Below are 15,169 nucleotides of genomic sequence, written 5' to 3' on the forward strand. Positions count from 1 at the left end.
TACCTTTTATCTTACCTTATTTGTATATTCAAAATTTGTCATTATTAGTACAGATGAAAGCTATCATTAATAGTACCTTCTACATTTTCATTATCTGTATATTATAAACTTTTAATTATTTGCATGTTCATTACTTTATTATTGTATTAACTGTCATTATCATTATTCTATTATTCTATTATTTGTATATTCTAATAGTATTTTCTATTAGTACATTATAAACTTGCCTATATTAGTATATATCTTGTCATTCTTTGTACACATTAAATATATCAATGATAATACCTTGCATGTTCTTTACTTTATTATTGTATTTTAAAACTGTCATTATCATTATTCTGTTATTCTATTATTTGTATATTCTAATAGTATTTTCTATTAGTACATTATAAACTTGCCTATATTAGTATATCTTGTCATTCTTTGTACACATTAAATATATCAATAATAATACCTTATAAAGATTTTATTATTAGTACATGTTAAACTTATTTTAGCAATACCTTGCCATTATTAGAATATTCTAAACTTATTATTATTATTATATTCAGAACATGTTTTTATTAGTATGACCCTTATTTAGAAGTATATTCTAAAGGTGATATTCTAAACTTTTCATTATTGATATATTCTAAACTTGTCATTATTAGTATTTTTAAATTTGTCACCATTATTACTGTATTCTAAATTTCTTTATTATTAGTACACATTAAACTTATTATTAAACTTATAAACCCTTCTTTATTAGTATATTCTAAACTTTTCATTATTAGTATATTATTACATGTTATTATTAGTACCCTCTAAACTTGTCATTGTTAGTATATTTTAAACTTTTTATTATTGCTACACCTTAAAGTTATCATTAATACTAGCTTCTAAACTTCTCAATATTAGGAAAATCTATACTATTATTAGTACATGCTAACCTTGTCATTATTAGAATATTCTACACTTGTCATTATTAGTATATACTCAACTTTCCTTTATTAGTACACAAAATATTTTACATTTGTCATTATTAGTATATACTAAACTTTCCTTTATTAATACACAATAAGGTTATCTCTAATAGTGCCTTTTCAACTTGTAATTATTTTCATCATTAGTAGACATTAAAGTCATCATTATCATTACCTTCTAAACTGTATCCTCCAAATTTCGCATTATTAGCATATTCTAATATTCTATTTATTAGTACACATTAAAGTTTTTATTAATAATGTGTTCTAAACTTGTCATTATTAGATCATTCTAAAGTACTCATTTTAGGTACAAATTAAAATTATCATTATTTACTAAACTTTTCATTATTAGTGCAAATTAATATTATCATTGATAATACCTTCTAAACATGTTATTATTAAAATTATCATTGATAGTACCTTCCAAGCTTGTCATTATTAGTACACATTAAATGTATCATTAAAAGTACCTTCTAAACTTGCAAATATTAAAAGCTTTTAAACTTGTCATAATTAGTATATTTTGAAGTTATCAATAATAGTTCCTTCTAAAGCTCTAATTAATAGTATATTCTAAACTTTTCATTATCACTACATATTAAAGATTTCAATAATTACAGATTCTAAACTTGTCATTAGTATAACCTTCTAAAGTTGTCTTTTTTTGGTACACATAAAAGTTATATTAGTAAAACCTTGTAATTATTTGTACCTTGTAAATTTATCATTACAAATACACATTAAAGTTATCGACATGTCATTATTACTACACATTCATATTATCCTTCATAGTACCTTCTAAACTCGTCATAATTAGTACCTTCTAAACTTGTCATTATTATTACACATTAAAGTTATCATTAATAGTACCTTCTAAACTTATTATAATTACTATATCCTAATATTTTTATTATTTTATATATTGAAGTTATTAGTATATTCTAAAGATGCCAATATTAGTACACATTAAAGTTATCATTAGTAGTACCTTCTACACTTGTTTTTGCCTTCTAAACTTATTATTGTTATCATTATTAGTACACATTAACGTTGGTGTAATTGATGTAACATTGGTGTAACGTTGATATAATTGGTGTAACGTTGGTGTAATTGGTGTAACGTTGGTGTAATGTTGGTGTAACATTGTGTAGTAATGTACTAAACGGTAAGTACTAATGTACTAACATTAGTACTTACCGTTTAGTGCATTACTACACATTACACTTGTAATTATTGTGAAGGTATTAATAATGGCAAGTTTACAAGGTACTATTAATGATAGATCTAATGTGTACTAATAATTACAAGTTTAGATTGTGCTAATAATATCAAGTTTAGAAGCTACAACTAATAACTCTAATGTTTACTTATAATAAGTTTAGAATATACTAATAATTGTAAATTTAGAAGATACTATAAATGATATCTTAAAAATGTATAACAATGACACGTTTAGAAGGTATATTAATGATAACTTTAATATGTACTAATAATGGCATGCTATAAGGTACAATTAATGAAATCTTTAATGTGTACTATAAACAACAAATTTAAAAGGTACTAATAATGACAAGTTTAGAAGCTACTATTAATGATATCTTGAATATGTACTAGTAATGACAAGTTTAGAATATACTAGAAATTTAAAAATTTGAAGGTACTATTAATGATAATTTTAATGTGTTCTAATACTGATAAGTTTAGAAGGTACTATTGGTTATCAATCTAATGTGTACTAATAATGACAAGTTTAGAAGATACTAATGATAAGTTTAGAAAGTACTTTTAAAGATAACATTAATGTGTACTAATAACAAGTTTAGAATATACTAATAATGACAAATTTAGAATAAACCAATAATAACAAGTTTAGAATATACTAATATATATATAATAATATAAAGTTAAGTAGGTACAATTAATGATAACATTAACATGTACTAATAGTGAAATAATAATAATTACAAGTTGAAAAGGCACTATTTGTCATAACGTTAGTATGTACTAATAATGCAAAGTTTGACATGTTTACAAGTTTAAAATATACTAATAATGGCAAATTTAGAATAATCCAATAATAACAAATTTAAAATATACTAATATATATGTATATATATATATATATATATATATATATATATATATATATATAAAGTTAAGTAGGTACAATTAATGATAACATTATTGTGTACTAATAGTGAAATAATAATAATTATAAGTTGAAAAGGCACTATTTGTCATAACGTTAGTATGTACTAATAATGCAAAGTTTGACAAGTTTAGAAGGTACTATTAAATAACTTAAATGTGTAATATTTATGACAAGTTAAGAATATACCAATAGTGAGAAGTTTAGAAGGAACTATTAATGATAACTTTAAAGCGTTCTAATAATGAAAATTTTAGAATATAGTAAAATGGCAAATTTAGAAAGTACTATGTAATGATAACCTTAATGTGTACAAATAATTAGTTTAGAATTCACTAATAGTTTTTAATATAATAAAAATTACATTTTTAGAAGGTACTATTAATAATAACTTCAATGTGTTCTAATGGAGATTAAGTATAGAGTATACTAATAAAGACATGTTTACAGTATTGTTATAATAACTTGTTTAGAACACACTTCATGTGTACTACCAATGACAAATTTAGAACATACTAATAATGATAATTTCAGAAAATACAAATGGTGGCAAACTTAGCATATAATGATGACAAGTTTATAGGTACAATTAATGATAACTCTAATGTATACTAATAAAAACGAGTTTAGAACACATTAATAATGATAAATTAATGATAGATATAATAATAATAAGTGGTTATTCAAATAATGACAATTTTAGAATATGATAATGATGAAAAAATTAGAATATACTAATAATGACAAGTTTAGAACCTTCTAACAATGACAAGTTTAAAATATACTAATGATGACAAAATTTAGAATACTCTAATAATGGCAAGTTTAGAATGTACTATTAATGATACCTTTAACTTGTACTAATGACGACAAGTTTAGAATATAATAGTAACGATAAGTTCAGAATATACTAATTATGAAAACTTTAGAAAGTACTATTAATGATATTTTTAATGAGTCAAGTTTAGAAGATACTATTGATGATACCTTGAATGAGTATTAATAATGACAAGTTTAGAATATACAAGTTTATAAAATATTGTTAATTATAACAAATGTGTAATGACAAGTTTATTGGTTACTATTAATAATGATTTTAATGTGCACCAATAATGATAAGTTTATAAAGGTAATGATAACTTTCATGTTTACTAATAATGACAACTTTTCAATATTTGATAATGACAAGTTTAAAATATACTCATAATAACACTTTTATATTAAACGGAAAACGAACTTAGAATAAGCTAATAATGACAAATTTTGAATATACTAATGGCATGTTTAGAATATACTAATAATGACAAAATTAGAATATACTAATCATAAAAAACTTGAGAATATACTAATAATGACAAGTTTAGAATATACTAAAAATGACAATTTTGAAGGTGCTTTTAATGAAAAATTAATGACATGTTTGGAATATACTTAAAAGACGAATATAGAATATACTAATAATGACAAGTGTAGGAGATACTATTAATGAGAATTTTAATGTGTACTAATAATGTCGTTAGTAGAACATGTTGAAGTTATCATGAATAGTACCTTATAAACATATCATTTTTGTAGGCATTGCAGTTATCATTAATAGTACCTTCTAAACTTGTCATTGTTAGTCCCTACTAAACTTATTATTGTTATCATTATTAGTACACATTACCGTTATCATTAATAATACCTTCTACACTTTAGTATATTCTAAATTCGTCATTTTAGTATATTCCAAACATGTCATTATTAGTACACAATTAAGTTTTCATTAATAGTACCTTCAAAATTATAATTTTAGTATATTTTAAACTTGTCGTTATTAATATATTCTATTTTTCATTATTAGTATATTGTAATTTTATTAGTAGTAGTATTTTCTAAACATGCCATTATTAGCAAATTCTAAATTTGTCATTATTTGTAATTATGAGTATATTGTCATTATATACTTGTCATTATTAAATATTCAAAAGTTGTCATTCTTAGTATACATTAAAGTTATCATTAACCTTATAAACTTGTCAATGCTAGTATATTCTCAAATTTTCATCAATGATACACATTTAAATTATCATAAATAGTAACTAATTAGCATATTTTAAACTTGTCATTAATTATTAGAACACATTACAGTTATCATCTATAGTACCTTTTATTTACCTTATTTGTACACTCTAATTTTTTCATTTTTCATTTTTCATTTTTCATTTTTCAGAAGAAAGCTATTATTGATAGTACCTACTACATTTTCATTATCTGTATATTCTAAACTTTTTATCATTTGTATGTTCTTTATCATTATTATTGTATTCTAAATTTTTCAGTATTATTATATTATATTTTTATTATTTCTATATTCATATAGTATTTTCTATTACTATATCATTAACTTGTCTATATTAGTATATTCTAATCTTGTCATTATTAGAACACATTAACTCTATCATTAATAATACTTGTTATTATTAGTGCACGTTAAACTTATTTTTAAGAGTATCTTCTAAGCTTGTCATTATTAGTATATTCAAAACCTGTAATTATTAGTATATTCAAAATATATTCTTATTAGTATATTATAAACCTGTATCTATAAGTATATTCTGTTATTATTAGCGCACGTTAAACTTATTTTTAAGAGTATCTTCTAAGCTTGTCATTATTAGTATATTCAAAACCTGTAATTATTAGTATATTCAAAATATATTCTTATCTATAAGTATATTCTAAAGATTTCTTTATAAGTATATTCTAAACTTTTCATTATTGATATATTGTTAACTTGACATTATTATTATATCATAAATTTGTCATTATTACTATATTATATTTTTTTATTATTAGTACACATCAAAGTTATCAATAAAAGTCATGTATAAACTTTTCTTTATTAGTATATTCTAAATTTTTCATTACTAGTATATTCTAAACTTGTCATTATTAGTGCATATTGCAGTTATCATTAATATTTCCCAAATATAGCTCACCATAAAAGTTATTATTAATAGTATATATTAGACTTGCCATTATTAGTATATTCTAAACATGTCATTACTAGTACCTTCTAAACTTGTCGTTATTACATATCTTATTCCTTTTTTATTATTGCTACACATTCAAGCTACCATTAATCTAAATTTCTCAATATAAGTAAACGCTATATTTTTCATTAGTTGTACATCCTAACCTTGTCATACTAAACTTTCCTTTCTTAGTACACAATTAAGTTATGACTAATAGTGCCATTTCAACTTGAAATTAATTCATATTTAGTAGACATTAATGTCATAATTAATAGTACCTTCTAAACCTGTCATTATTTGTGTTTTTTAATCTAATCATTATTAGTATATTCTAGACTTCTCATTATCAGTATATTCTAAAGTTCTCTTTATTAGCACACATTAAAGTTTTCATTAATAATACTTTCCAAACTTGTCATTATTAGATTATTCCAAAGTACTCATTTTAGGTACACATTAAAATTACCATTTATAGTACCTTTTAAACTTGTCACTAATACTATTTTCATTATTAGTGCGAATTAAAATTATCATTAATAATTATATATAATATATTCTAAACTTGTTATTATGAGAATATTCTAAAACTGCTGTTATTAGTATATTCTAAACTTATCATTATTAGTAAACATTAAAGTTATTATTAATAGAACCTTCTAAACTTGTCATTGTTAGTTTATTGTAAACTCTTTATTACTATATGCTAAACTTGTCGTTAGTAGTATATAGTAAGTTTGTCCAAAGTTTGTCATTACTAGAACGTAACATTATTCGTATATTCTGAACTTGTCATTATTAGTAAACAATAAAATCGTCATTAATAACTAAGCTAATCATTATTAGTATCAATAAAATATTCGGAACTTTTCATTATTAGTACATTTTAAAATTGTCATTATTAGTATATAACTTGTCTTTATTACTATAGTCTAAACTTATTAGCGCTTTCTAAACTTGTCATTATTAGTATATTCTAAACTTGTCTTTATTACTATAATCTAAACTTATCGTTTTAGTTTATTTCAAACTAGCCATTATTAGTATTTATGTAAACTCGTAAGTATTTCTATATTCTCAACTTGTCATTATTAGTATATCTAAACGTCTCATTAGTGCACATTAAAATTACCATCTAAATTTGTCAAGTTCAAAATATACTAATAAGTATATTTTGAACTTGTCATTATTAGTATATTCTAAACTTGTCATTCTTAATATATTCTAAAAATGTCATTAATAAACAAGTCTACAAAATACAAATAATGACAAGTTTAGAATATACTAACAATTATTATTGACAATTTTTAATTAATAACAATTATCTTTAATGATAACAATATTTACTATTTATTTATTATTTTTATTGATAACTATTATTAATCATTTTAATGAGTACTAATAATAACAAGTTTAGGATATACTTAAAATAACAACTTTAGAATATACTAGTAATGACAACTAATAATGTACTAGATATAACAAAATTAGAAAAAGTTTATTAGGTACTATTAATGACAAGTTTATTAGGTACTATTAATGACAATTTTAATGTGTACCAATAACAAAAATTAAGAAAAGTTTAGAAGGTAGTATTAATAATGAAATTAATGTTTAATAATGATAAGTTTAAAATAAACTAATAATCACAATTTTAGAATATACTTATAATGACAAGTTTAAAATATACAAAAAATGACAAAATTACCATAGGTTAATAATGAAAATTCAGAATATACTAAACAATGGCATGTTTACGATATACTAATAAAAATCTTAGAATATTCTAATAAAGACAAGTTTAGAATATACTTATAACGACAAGTTTAGAATATACTGAAGAAGACAAGTGTAGAAGGTACTATTAATGATAACTTTAATGTGTACTAATAATGACATGTTTAGAATATGCTAATAATGACCACTTCAGAATATACCAATAATAAAAATATTTGAACGTAGTATTAACAATAACTTCAATACGTACACTATAAAAAGATTAGAATATACTAATTATAATAAGTTTAAAAGGAACCATTAGAGGTAACTTTAATGTGTACTAATAATGACAAGATTAGAAGATACTACTTATGAGAAATTTTATGTGTATTAATAAAGAAAGTATTAATGTTTTCTTTAATGTATAATAATAATGACAAGTTTAGAAGGTACTATGAATGTGTAGCAATAATGAAATGTTTAGAGGATACTAATACTGAGAAGTTTAGAAGGTAGTATTAATGATAATTTCACTGTGTACTAATGATTTCAAGTTACAATGACAACTTTACAAGGTACTATCAATGATAAATCTAATGTGTACTAATAATTACAAGTTTAGATTGTGCTAATAATATCCAGTTTAGAAGCTACTATTAATGATAACTTTAATGTTTACTAATAATAAAAAGTTTAGAATATACTAATATTTGTATATTTAGAAGATACTATAAATGATATCTTAAATGAGTATAATAATGGCACGTTTACAAGGTATATTAATGATAACTTTAATATGTACTAATGATAACATGCTAGAAGGTACAATTAATGAAATCTTTAAAACAACAGATTTAGAAGGTACTAATAATGACAAGTTTAGAAGGTACTATTAATGATAATTTTGATGTGTATTCTGACAAGTTTAGATGGTGCTATTAATGATAAATCTAATGTGTACTAATAATGACAAGTTTAGAAGGTACTAATAAAAAGGTACTTTTATAGATAACATTAATGTGTACTAATAACGATAAGTTTAGAATATACTAACAATGGCATGGAGATTGTTTGTTAGAATTAGTACACATTTATCGTTATTAGTGCCTTCTAAACTTGGTATTATTAGTACATACTAAACTTTCCTTTCTTAGTAAACAATAAATTTATGACTACAAGTGCCTTTTCAACTTGTAATAATTTTCATCATTAGTAGACATTTAGGTCTTCATTTATAGTACCTTCTAAACTTGTCATTATTTGTATATTTTAAACTTGTCATTATTAGTATATTCTAAACGTCTTATTATTAGTATTTTCTCAACTTTATTAGTACACATTAAAGTTATTATCAATAATACGTTCTAAACTTGTCATTATTAGATTATTCCAAAATACTCATTTTAGGTACACATTGAAATTATCATTAAAAGTACCTTCTAAACTTGTCATTATTAGTGCATATTAAAGTTATCATTAATAATACCTTCTAAACTTGTTATTATTAGAATATTCTAAAATTGTTATTATTTGTATATTCTAAACTTATAAATATTGGTGAACATTGTTAGTTTATTGTTAACTTCTCATTATTACTATACGATAAACTTGTCATTAGTAGTATATAGTAAACTATTAAAAGTGACAATATTCTTAACTTGCCATTATCAACTTGTCATTATTAGTAAACAGTAAAATTATCCTTAATAGCACCTTTTAAGCTTATTGTTATATTTTAAATTTTACACATTAAAGTTATCATGAACATTACTTGCTAAACTTGTCATTAATAGTTGAGAAGGAAAATGGTGGAATCTACATTAATTGAATATGAAACCAGTATGAATATCAGGATTATTTTTCATAAAATAATTTTTTTCTTTAACTTCCTCCCCCCCCTCACCCGACCTCATGTCAGATAAAGTAAGGATAAGGGCATTTTTTTTCTTTTCCAGGTTCCCTTTTTTCTATGAGGTTGCTTTTTAATATAGCATGCACCCTCCACTTTGTACTACTGAAGAGGATTGCAGTTAGCAACCGAAATATATAGTTTTGCTTACACTGTGGTGTTGTGTTGTCATTATTAATAAATTTGCCATTATTAGTAAACATTAAAGTAGCAGTAAGTTCTAAACATGGTGTTATTTGTATATTCTAAATTTATAATTAATAAAACACATTAAAATTATCGTTAATAGTACCTTCTATCCATGTCATTATTAGTATATTCTAAAGTTCTCATGATTAGTATATTCTAAATTTGTCATTATTAGTATATTCTAAACATGTCATTATTAGTGCATAATAAACTCATTATTAGTACACATGAAAATTATCATTAATAATACCCTCTAGCCTGTCATTATTAGTATTTTCTGAATTTGTCACTATTAGTACACATTAAATTTATCATTAATTGTACCTTCTAAATTTGTCATTATCAATTATCATTATTAGTATATTCTAAATTTGTCATTATCGGCTGAAAGAAACCTGCACAGCGAAGCTATAGCGATAATCCCATACCACACTCCTGGTCATATGGCCACTTCCCGAAGGTTGAGTGATGGTTAGAATTTTCCGCCAGAATCATCAGAAATGTAAAATTCCCGGCTCTGTGCAGGCATGCGCATTGTCGACCCCACTTCCCCCTCCCTACCCCTCCCTCACGGCTTGCATCGTCTGGCCCTAGGCGTAGACTTTGACCTCGAAACCCGGGTCCTCTCGGAGGACAGGGGGATGTGTCTTATGATATGGAGTGTGGCGCCCCCGAGGGTCATCAGGCCTCTCGGCAGCCCCATACCTCCAACCATCAATGGTCCGCTAACGCCTCACGGCTTGCATCGTCAGGCCCTAGGCGTAGACTTTGACCTTATACGCTCGCAATCTATCCCAGTCTCCGAGTCGTCCTGGGTCCTCTCGGAGGACAGGGGGACGTGTCTTATGGTACGGAGTGTGGCGCCCCCGAGGGTCATCAGGCCTCTCGGCCGCCCCAGGTCCAGACCCAGGCCGAGACCCAGGCCGAGGCCAAGGGCCAGGCCAGGGCACAGGCCGAAGCCGAGGCCCCAGACCCAAGCCTAGGCCCAGGCCCAGGCCCAGGCCCAGGCCCGGGCCCAGACCTACTGGCCAACCCAGCCGTGGTTCGGGGAGCTAATGAGATGGGGCCCTTCTCCCCTTCTACTGGGGTCAGCCTGCCTAGCCAACAGCCTTACCGCACCCCTCCAACCGAGGAGTGGCGAGGGGCCCAGGAACCGCTGAACAGGATACGATTTTCGTATAATTTACGCATGTATAATATGTGCATGTCACATTCTTCGGTGTGGGTACTTGACGTTTATTTTCTCCCCTCTACTGAGTGATAAAATGAATAAGTCTCCCATAGGAAAGACACACGTAATAACGGTTTGATCAGGCTTCACCTCTCCTCCCACCTGTCCTCGTCTCATAGCTTCGCTGTGCAGGTTTCTTTCAGCCGATAATATTTCTTTGTCGCGGCTCGTGCCGCTTAAATTCTTCTTATCGGCTTAAGAAACCTGCACAGATTTAGGGTCCCTCCCTCCTCCCACATGCGAAGCCTTCATTTCTCATTGAAGTGACGACTCAGGCGAGCCAGCTAAGAAGAGAGGGGTAGGGAGGGAGAGGTGGGGTCGACAATGCGCATGCCTGCACAGAGCCGGGAATTTTACATTTCTGATGATTCTGGTGGAAAATTCCAACCACACTCAACCTTCGGAAAGTGGCCATATGACCAGGAGTGTGGTATGGGATTATCGCTATAGCTTCGCTGTGCAGGTTTCTTAACCTGATAAAAACAATTTAAGCGGCACGAGCCGTGACAAAGAAATATTATAAGCAACTAAGTCATCATTGATAGTATCTTCTAAAGTACATTCTAACCGTGTCATTATTAGTGTTATTAAAGTACATTCTAACCGTGCCATTATTAGTATATTTTAATCTCCTTATTAGAACATTCTAAACTGGTTATTTTAGTATATTCTAAACGTGTAGTATATACTAAATTTTCATTATTAGCATGTTCTAAACTTAACATGTTCTAAATTTTCATTATTTGCATGTTTTAAGCTTAACATGTTGATATAATTAGTATATTCCAAACTTATCATTATTACTATATTGTCCTTCTAAACTTCTCATTATTAGTTCACATTAAAACTAATATATCTTCTAAAATTAGTATATCTTAAACTTGTAATTATAATATCATAAGAATATTCTAAGTTTCTCATTATTAGTATATTCTAAATTTGTCATTATTATATAGTATTTGTCATTATAAGAATATTTTAAACTTGTCATTATTGTTATAATCTAAACTTGTCATAATTAGTCCCAACTTTTCATTATTGGAATACTCTAAACTTGTCCTTATTAGTACCTTCTAAACTTGTCCTTATTAGTACCTTATAAACTTGTTTATAGTAGAAGACATTAAATTTTCATTATTAAAGTATAAAATTTGTTATTATTAGTATACTTTAATGTTGTTATTATTAGTATATTTTCATCTTATTATTATTAGTATATTTCAAACTTGTCATTATCACTATTAGTGTGCTCTAAAATTGTAATTATTAGTATGTTCTAAACTTGCCTTTATTATTGTATTCTAAACTTGTCATTATTAGTGCATTCTAAAATTGTCTTTATTGGTATGTTCTAAAATTGTCATTAATACTGTAGTACACATTAAAGTTATCATTAGTAGTACTTTCTAGACGTGTTATTATTAGTATATTCTAAACATGTCATTATTACTATATTGTTGTTAACAATATTTTCTAAACTTTATAGTACCTTCTAAACTTCTCATTATTAGTACACATTAAAACTATCATTAATATTGCCTTCTAAATTTGAAATTATTAGTATATTCAAAACTTGTAATTATTGGTACACATCATTGAAGTTATCATTAATAGTAGGCTACCTTCCAAAATTGTCATTATTAGTACCTACTAAACATGTTATTATTAGTACAAATTAGAGTTATCCTTAATAGTACCTTCTCAACTTGACATCATTAGTGCCCTCTAAAGTGTTCATTATTAGTACACACTAAAGTTATCATTACAAGTAATTTCTAAACTTGCCATTATTAGAACACATTAATGTTAGCATTAGTAGAAACTTGTGATTATTAGTATACATTAAAGTTATTATTAATAGCACCTTCTAATATTTTTTTATGAATACGTTCTAAACATATCATTGCAAGTACACATTGAAGTTATAACTAATAATACCTTCTAAACGCGTTATTGTAAACTCGTCTTTATTAGTACACATTAAAATGATCAGAAAGAGTACCTTTTAACCTTATTTTTACTAGTACATATTAAAAATTATAAATTATACTCCTTTCTAAACTTGATATCATTAGTACCTTGAAAACTTGTCAATACATTAAAGTTATCATTACAACACATTCAACAGTATAGGAGTACCTTCTAAACTTGCCATTGTTAGTATTTTCTAAACTTGTCATTACTAGAACACCTTAAAGTCATCTTCTAAACGCGTTATTATTAGTACCTTGTAAACTCGTCTTTATTAGTACACATTAAAATGATCAGAAAGAGTACCTTTTAACCTTATTTTTACTAGTACATATTAAAAATTATAAATTATACTCCTTTCTAAACTTGATATCATTAGTACCTTGAAAACTTGTCAATACATTAAAGTTATCATTACAACACATTCAATAGTATAGGAGTACCTTCTAAACTTGCCATTGTTGGTATTTTCTAAACTTGTCATTACTAGAACACCTTAAAGTCATCATTAATAGTATCTTCTAAACTTCTCATTATTAGTATATTTTAAACTTGTCATTATTAGAACACATTAAAGTTATCATTTATAGTACCTTTCATCTTACCTTATTTGCATATTCAAGATATGTCTATTACAGATGAGAACTATCATTAATAGTACCTTCTACATTGTAATTACCTGTATATTTTCAAACTTTTCATTACTTGTATAATCTTTACGTTATAATTGTATTCTAAAACTGTAATTCTTCTTCTTCTGTTATTCTATTATTTCTATATACTAATAGTATTTTCTATTAGCGTATTATAAACTCTTCTATATTAGTATATATGTTGTCATTATTAGTACACATTAAATATATTAATAATAATACCTTATAAAAAAATTAATAGTACCTTGTCATTACTAGTATATTCTAAACTTTATTATTATCATATTCAAAATATGTTTTATTAGTATATTCTAAAGGTGTCTTTATAAGTATATTCTATACTTTTCATTATTAGTATTTTTAAATTTGTCATTATTACTGTATTTTAAATCAAAGTTATTATATTATTAGTATATTCTAAACTTTTCATTGTTAGTAAATTATAAACATGTTATTAATAGTACCCTCTAAACTTGTATATTTTAATCTTTTTATTATTGCTACACCTTAAAGTTATCATTGATACTTCTCAATATTGGGAATATCTATACTATTATTAGTACATGGTAACCTTGTCATTATTAGAATATTCTACACTTTTCATTATTAGTATACACTAAACTTTCTTTTATTAGTACATAGAATATTTTACACGTCATTATTAGTATATACTAAACTTTACCGGTACACAACAGTTATGGCTAATAGTGCCTTTTCAACTTGTAATTATTTTCACCATTAATAGTGCCTTCTAAACTTGTCATTATTTGAAAAATTCTAAACTTCGCATTATTAGTATATTCTAAACTTCTCTTTAATAGTACACATTAAATTTTCTTTAATAATATGCTCTAAACTTGTCATTTTTAGATCATTCTAAAATACTTATTTTAGGTACAAATTGAAATTATCATTATTTTCTAAACTTGTCATTATTAGTGCAAACCAATAATACCTACTAGACTTATAAAAAGTTATCATTAATAATACCTTTCAAGTTTGTCATTATTAGCCTTGTCATTATTTGTACCTTGTAAACTTCTGATTACAAGTACACATTAAAATCATCGACATGTCATTATTACTACACATTCATGTTATCCTTCATACTACCTTCTAAACTTGTCATAATTAGTACCTTCTAAACATGTCATTCTGCCGTGTCCTTATAAATACACATAGAATTTATCACAAGTAGTATCTTGTCATTATTAGTGCAAATTAAAGTCATCATTAATAGTACCTTCTTTCTTATTATAATTAGTATATTCTAATATTTTTATCATTGTACATATTGAAGTTATTGTTAATACTACATTCAATTTTTTTATTATTGGTATATTCTGAACACGTCATTCTTAGTATTTTC

This window comes from Oratosquilla oratoria, chromosome 20, assembly GCF_046742065.1.
Source record: "Oratosquilla oratoria isolate Oo_2021 chromosome 20, ASM4674206v1, whole genome shotgun sequence".
Classification (NCBI taxonomy): Eukaryota; Metazoa; Arthropoda; class Malacostraca; order Stomatopoda; family Squillidae; genus Oratosquilla; species Oratosquilla oratoria.